Here is an 8312-nt window from a genome sequence, read left to right on the forward strand (position 1 = left end):
TGCACATTCGATTTAGAAGGCAATATACACGGAGAAATGTGGCTTTAGTCACTGATGCTCCTAAAACCCTACTACTATAACAGCAACTAGGAAAATAATCAACACCTTGAACCTGATTTATGTTAAGCTTCAACAATTTCGCTTCCACTTTCCTCTTGGTTATCACAAAATCATTTAATTCCCTTAAATTCTGAGGAACTTGCTGATTCCACTCACTAAAGAGCTTCTCATGCATAGTGTAGATGTAAAATTCGGTTTGTCAGCATCCTGTGCAGGATCATCAATACTTAACCCATTGACATCAAGTGAACCAACGTGATTCAATCGCTTCCTTCTACTGTTAACATAAGTAAAGAAGTCTTTGCTACTTTTGTCGGCATTATTAGCCAGAGTAATATGCCTCAGCTTGCCTAATCTCCTTTGTGACTTCATATGTCATATCTTTGTGACTCGATAGCTTATGTCTAACTATTGTCATAACTATTGACTTCTCTATCATCTGATAATTCTTCGTTTATCTCTGCGACAAGTCTTATCAGTTCATCTGACATCTATTTAGGTTTAAGCCTTGTCCAGTTTTTCTTAGTTGGTATGAGAAGCCTAGTTTCTTCTAATATTATTTCCCTGAATGCTTCCTATTTAGAATTTGCTGTTGGTGACATTATTATTTGGTCCACTGTGTAAAATTTAAACAGTGTTCACCACAGTATTCATCGTACGAAAGTAAAAATCTTTCTCTTTATCCTTGACATTAGTTATGTCTTTAATTAAATTCCACATTTAGTACACTGTGATCGCTGCCACCCAGTGAGTCTTTAAATGCAGAAGCATTGCTTATAACCAGATCAAGAGTATTGCTTCCCCTTGTTGCCACTCGAATTTGGTGCTGTAGAAAAGAGTCATCCATGAAATCTACAAATGTCTTGCGCGTGCGACCAACCCACCTATTCCAGTCAACATATGGAAAGTTAAAATTCCAGATTATGAGACATTTTGATTTTCTTCCCCAACCTATTTCTCTGTATAGTTTTTAGTATAAATGTACTCTTCACAGTCATTAGGCCTGTACACTTACACTCCTACTCCCATTTTCGTTTTTAGTCGGTCTCAAGGGTAGATAGCAAGGTTTCCCTCCCAGAAATTGAGGTTTTTTCGTCCAGCAAAACAGGCAAATCGACTAGAGAACACACGCAATTTACCGACATGGTACATAAATGGGCATTTGTAAGAAATTACGGGTGACCTTAATATAATAATTTGAATTTTTTTTTCTGTATTAATTTGTCTAAGCAAGTGGTAAAATGGTGTCGTCAGCGTCCTCCACACACCAAGTAGAAAAGTCGCAGGTTCAAATCCCATCGATTACGCGTTGAATTTTTATGGGCATTTTTCACTTCGTGGCTGAGTTAGTCGGTTTCAGGCCTAGATAGCAAGCTTTTTCGCCGAACCCGGGTTTACAGATATAATACAATTTACAGATATACTACACATGTACACTGTGCTGCCACTTTATTAGGTACACCCCTGCTGTGCACAGAAATGGTTTGCACCACAACGTTGCAAGTCACATGACCACAGTTGTGGAAATAAATGCAGCAGAATAACCTTTCTGGTGTCAGTTAAGTGTACAAACTGTAGCAAAACAGTCCTCAGGGACTCTCTAGTGAGTATGGGCTTGGCATACCCAGGGTCCCCATCTGGATATCATCATTCTTCTCTTTCTTGGTGATTCCCTTCTATCCTCTCTATCGGGGTAATTAAGAATTTTTTTTTTTTTTTTGGAAGCAGCGTAAGCCTCAGGCTTTCTTGCACCATATGGCTAATAATAATAATTATTATTATTATTGGTAGTATTATTATAATACAATACAATACAATTTATTAATCAAGAGAATATGTTTACAATAAATAATTATTGGTAGTTCAGTGGGCAATGGCCCAGTGGTTAAGACACAGCCTGATGGACCCGGGGTTGAATCCCGCATTAGTGGAAGTGCACGCGGCTCTATTACACTGGGAGACCGATATAATAATAACATTAAATGGTGATAAAAAAAAAAAAAAAACATCGTGAAAGTTACCCCGTTGGACTTACCTTCCTAAGGTCGGAGTGAAAGCTGAGGCAGATAATGGCACCATCTGGTGTCACATACGAGAACTAAAAATAAATTAAATAAACCAATGGATATAAGCCGAAGCTAAACAAGTCCACCTCCATAGATGGATGATGTCCCAGAGAAATATTATTGATTCTGCATCGAGTGTGGTGCAGGATAAAGTCACTCGCGTTGAGGCCTTAGGCAGAGAGGTCGGTTCGAAAAGTTGGAGACAGTCTCCGGAGCAAGAGAGTGGAGCAAGTGGCACTCTTCCCCATAAGGCTACCACAAGAGAAGAGCAAGACCATCCAGCCCCACCAACTGGAAGTGTTTCCTGTGCAACTGCGGTAGTGACCACCTAGGAAGGAAGAAAACGCCAACGCACGAAGTGGAGTATTGAAATGAAAACGTACATCATGCGAGCATACTATTAAATAACCAGGCTAGAGACCGATATGACAATGTACAGATCGCGACTACACACCAAGTTGGAATGATACCCGGATATTCAGGTCACCAAACAGCGATTAGCAGACCAAAGAAGGACCATCGTCACAAAGAACCTAATAGCTCCTGCCGTCTTGGAAAAAAATCAGCAGGATGTCAGTGATCAACTACAAAGCACAAAGAATATGATCAATATGGAACCAGAGGAGGAACAGCAAGAAGAAATACAACCCAGAGTAGCTTAAATGGAAAGAGACAAAGTCATGCTATCCAAAATAGAAGACGAATGGAAGAAGACCCTAACAGAATTCAAAGGAATGGACCTCACAAGAACCCACATGATACCTAAGCAGAGGCCAAATGAAATCCAGTGGAGAGTAACAGACCACCTCAATCGACAAATAATGCCACATTACCTTGACAACAATGGTGCAACGTTGGAGGCTATCCACACAGCCGTATAGTGTGCTCCCATAGCAGCTACTAGGATTAATGGAAAAGAAAAGAGAGACCAGCAGCAGAAGAACTGAAAACAGAAGAAACCGCCATCTTGCGAAAGAAGACGTCAGCAGAAGATAGAAGAATTAAGAGTCAAGATAGGTCAGTTGACTCAGTACCAACAGGGTAATAGAAGTAAGAAATTGATTGGAAAGGTGAAGATCATCCTCAAAAGAGACACCGTCCACAGCAAACATGAGACCAGAAGTCAGAGAATAGGAGAATACTTGGACACACTGAAGCAGAACCTCCTCTCACTCAGCAAGAGACTATGCAGATGCAAAGAGAGCTCCCAGATAAACAACCGAATCTTCGATGAGGATGAAAGAGCCTCTACAGGAAATTGGGTAAAGATGAGAAAGCAGGAAACGAACCATCCGAGAAGAAGACGATCGAGGAGTTCTGGGGAAATATCTGGAGCATTAAAGTAAAACATAACAGCAGAGCACCCTGGATAGAAGTAGAACGGAAGAAAACCAAGGACAACAAGAGATGAGAGAGTGGGAAGTTCGAGAAGAAGTAAAACAGTCGATCAGGAACACCCACAACTGGGGAACCCTAGGAATTGATAGCATCCACAACTCTTCTGCTAGGTGATAACAAGAACTTAGCAGAGCAGTTCACTATGGTAAGGCACCCGGAGACAATCCCGAAGTTTCTCTCAGAAGGAGTCACATATCTGAAGCCTAAAGACCAAGATACAAGAAACCCGGCGAAATACAGGCTAATCACCTGCCTCCTAACGATGTACAAGATCCTAACCAGCTGCATAAACAAGAAGATATCAGACCACTTAGAGAGTCAGAAATTAATGGCCGAAGAGCAGAAAGAATGCAAGCGGAGGAGCAAAGGATGCAAGGAGCAATTAACCATAGATGCCGCAGTTATGGAGCAAGCCTACAAGAAGCACCGCTACCTATGCACGACCTACATCGATTACCGCAAGGCCTTCGACTCCGTACCTTATAGCTGGCTAATAGAGACCCTAAAGATCTATAAGGTCATTCCGATAGTGACAAACTTCCTAGGAGCAACAATGGAGTACCACCATTAAGGTCGAGAACATCACAACCAGGCCAATCCCCATTAGATGAGGAATCTTTCAGGGAGATGCGTTGAGCCCACTGTGGTTCTATCTAGCACTCAACCCTCTATCCACCATGCTAAACGGCAGCAAGTATGGATATAACCTCAAAGAAGGAGAAAAGAATCGGTACACCCTCACCCCACCTGATGTATATGGATGACATCAAGCTCTATGCGGCAACGGAGAAGCAACTCCAGCAACTACTCCGGATCACCGAAGAATTCAGCAAAAACATCAGGATGGAATTTGGTCTAGAAAAATGCAAGACTGCACTGCACCAGGCAATATTGGTTGGCCGAAACTACCAGCGGCTGACTGGTAGTTTCGGCCAACAGAAGGAGAGACATAAAAATACCTAGGGATGATGCAGGCTCAGCAGTTAGAGCACAAGGAAATCAAGAAGTACCTGACCAAAAAATATCATCAGAGACTCAGAAGCCTGCTGAAAGCAAAATTGAACGGAGGGAACACATTTAAAGCCATAAACACCAATGCAGCTCCAGTACTAACATACACCTTCGCGGTCATAGATTGGACTAACACCGAGCTAGAAGATATCATGAGAAAGACAAGGACAATGATGACGAAGAGCCGCCAACACCACCCGAAGTCAGCAGTGGAGAGATTAACAATAGCTCTGAAAGAGGGAGGAAGGGGCCTGATAGACCTGATAAAGCATCAGAAAACAGCGATAGTTAACCTGAAGGATTACTTCGAGAACAACACAGCACTATTCCACAAGGCCATAAGGAAGATAGATAAATGGTATACCCCACTCAACCCAAGCGAGGAAACCCCACTAACCCAGACGGCAAAAGAAACGAAGTTAGAAAGATGGGCAAAGAAGACACTCCATGGCAGACACTACAATGACATCGACACCATTGCTTCCAATGCATGGCTCACAAGCGGGACGCTCTTACCCGAGACTGAAGGATTCATGCTGGCCATCCAAGACCACGCATCCACCACCAGAAACTATAGAAAATACATCGCAAAGGAGCCCGGAATGTCAGATGACGCATGCCTACGATGCCACCTGGCCTGAGAACCGATCCAACACATTACCGCGGGGTGCTGTGTTGGATCGGTGATCACCCAGACTGAGTACTCTCATAGACACGACCAAGTAGCCAGGATAATACATCAGAAGCCAGCGAGGAAATACCAGTTGACCAAAGAAAGTGTACCCTACTACAAGTACGAACCCCAGGCAGTACAAGAGACCCGAACCTACAAGCTGTACTGGGATCGCGCCATAATAACGGATAAGACCATCCCGCACAACAGACCGGACATAACCCTTGTGGACAAGATGGAAAAGGCTACCTGCCTGATTGACATAGCTGTGCTGAATACTAGCAATGTCCAGAAAACCCACGAGAAAAAAATTAGGAAGTACACGAACCTGAGACATGAGATCAAGGAGATGTGGCATATGCAAAAAGTATCAACCATTCCAATCATCGTGTCAACAACCGGTATGGGACCAAAAACTCTACATAGCAGTCTAGCAGCAATAGGTCTCCCAGAGTCCAACTACAAGAAACTCCAGAAAGTCGCAATCCTGAACATCTGTAGGACAGTCAGAGATTTCCCCGACCGACAGTAACACCAGACATTACAACCACCCTGTGTACTTGGTAGCAGTAGCCTTCACGGAGTGGAACCCCCCAATCAGGGGGAAATAATATAAGAGCAACAACAACAGCGACAACAACAACAATAACAACAACAACAACAATAATAATAATAATAATAATAATAATAATAATAATAATAATAATAATAATTTTTTTTTCTTCACATGGGTGTTGTTTTGAATACATATCTACTATTAGTATACATGTTCTGTGATCTGAAAGTTGATTTAATAGTATGTAGGAATTAGCATACTTCAACTTGATATTTGTAATTAGGTGGTCCAAACAAGAGCTGACTGTTCTATTACCCTCCATCCTTTGTTGTCTAGTTATTCCAATTAAGGTATGTTCAAATCCATAGTTGTTTAAGATTGCAGAGTATCTGGGTATCACATTATCAGTTCCATCGGCTAGTAAATTAATATTAAAATCTCCTACTAGTATGGTCTTATCTGTTTGTATGTCGTCCCATTGCAAAATAATGTTTTCTAATTCTATTAGGAAGCTCTTTATTGAATCTGATGGTGGCCTGTAAAAAGCACAAATCATGAATGTGTTTTCTGGGTCTTCTCCTAATAATTTGACACAGCAGTTTTCACAAGACTGAGTTAAGTGGTAAACCTGTATTGCCCTAAAGCATGTTCTATAGTATATTATTATTCCTCCACCCCTTCTCAACTCTCTCAATATATAGACCTTATCATAACCTTGTTTGTTATAATTGGAAATTTCCTCACTTTTTATGTTAACCTCCGTTAAAACTATACAAGAGATAAATTCTTTCATTGGATTTATATATTGCAAGAAGTTAAACCAATTTTTTCTTAGTGACCTGATATTTAGAGCTACCATAAAGAATTGTTTTTTATCAATTATAAGAGGTTGAATATTTTGATTATTTATAAAATGTAAAGGTGAATTGTAAATCTGTGATTCCACAAAAAGCATACCTGATGTCTTAATTTTACCTTAAATCTAGATTTCTGGAAATTTCAATTATTCACAATAAAAGAGTCTATTTTATAAACTGCAAATAATAATAATAATAATAATAATAATAATAATAATACAATACAATACAATACAATTTTATTTATCAAGAGAATTCGTTTACAATAAATAATAATAATAATAATACAATACAATTTTATCAAGAGAATTTGTTTACAATAATAATAATAATAATAATAATAATAATAATACAATACAATTTTATCAAGAGAATTTGTTTACAATAATAATAATAATAATAATACAATACAATACAATACGATTTTATTTATCAAGAGAATTCGTTTACAATAAATTAACTTGTTAAGAAAAGTAAATTTCTTGACAACAAGTTGTAGTTCTTCCTTTACAAGTTTTGTACAAATTTGTTATCTTACAGAAAAGACTATGAAGTCACTACACATAGTATATTCCACACTGTAAACAGAGGTAGTTTATCTGCATATCAATTCTAATCTACTGTGTCATTGAGTATCAAGAATTTTCTTATTAGGAATTTTAATTTGGAGATGGGATAACTTCTCCTGAGCCTGAAATCAATGCTAGCCAACAAGTTGTTTATTACATTCACTGTGTGCCTATCTCCAAATCTATTTAGTATCCTAGGGTGAGGCAAAGTAATTGCTTTTGGGTTCCTTAAATTATGTGAGACATTTCTTTGCAGATTCGACTCTTCAAAAATAGTGTTAAGATTTTTTAAGAATAGATTTAACTTCAGTTTTTGAACTGGATACAATATTTTATGTTTCAACAAAAATTGCCTTCTCTTATTCAGGTCATTCCAAGAGTTTGTCCCCATTAAAAGTTTCAGAATCATATTTATTAAGTTGTCTATTGCCCTTATTTCTGTTTTATTTGCTCGTGCCCATATATTTACTAAATAATTGAGTTGGGAGTCCACTAATGCATAATATAAGGTTACTTTTGTTCTAAGATTTAACTTATTCTTAATGTAGTAGAAAAAGTACACATAAAATCTCATTTTTTTGTACAAGTTTGTTATATGCATTATCCAACTTAGACTGTAGTCGATCCATAACCCAAGGTAACAATGATTTGAGACTTCTTCCACAGTTAGACATTCGCAATTCTGGAAATTCTGTTCATGTAGGCAATCATGTTTGTGCAATTTGATAGAGGGTTGAATGTCCAAGGTTTGATGAGGAGGCCTTATTACCAAAAATTTAGTTTTTTCAAAGCTGAGTGCTAATTTATTATCGTGCAGCCAAGATTGTAAATGTATTGCATCCTGTTGTAAATCATTCGCCATTTTTGTTAGGTCCTTTCCTATTGTATATAAGATTATATCATCTGCATAAATTTTTATAAAGGAGTTCTTAATTACTTTGAATATGTCATTTATATAGATGTTGAACATGATTGGCCCAGCATGAGTGCCCTGAGGTACTCCTCTGTTTACATTATAAGATTTTCCCTTTGTATTTTCTACTTCTACTGTTATTTTTCTCTTGGTTAAATAATTTGCTAGTAGTTGGTTGAGTCTTCCCCTTATACCATATTTCAGTAATT

This window comes from Mastigoproctus giganteus, chromosome 4 (assembly GCF_048544385.1).
Source record: "Mastigoproctus giganteus isolate SK-2022 chromosome 4, ASM4854438v1, whole genome shotgun sequence".
Taxonomy (NCBI): Eukaryota; Metazoa; Arthropoda; class Arachnida; order Uropygi; family Thelyphonidae; genus Mastigoproctus; species Mastigoproctus giganteus.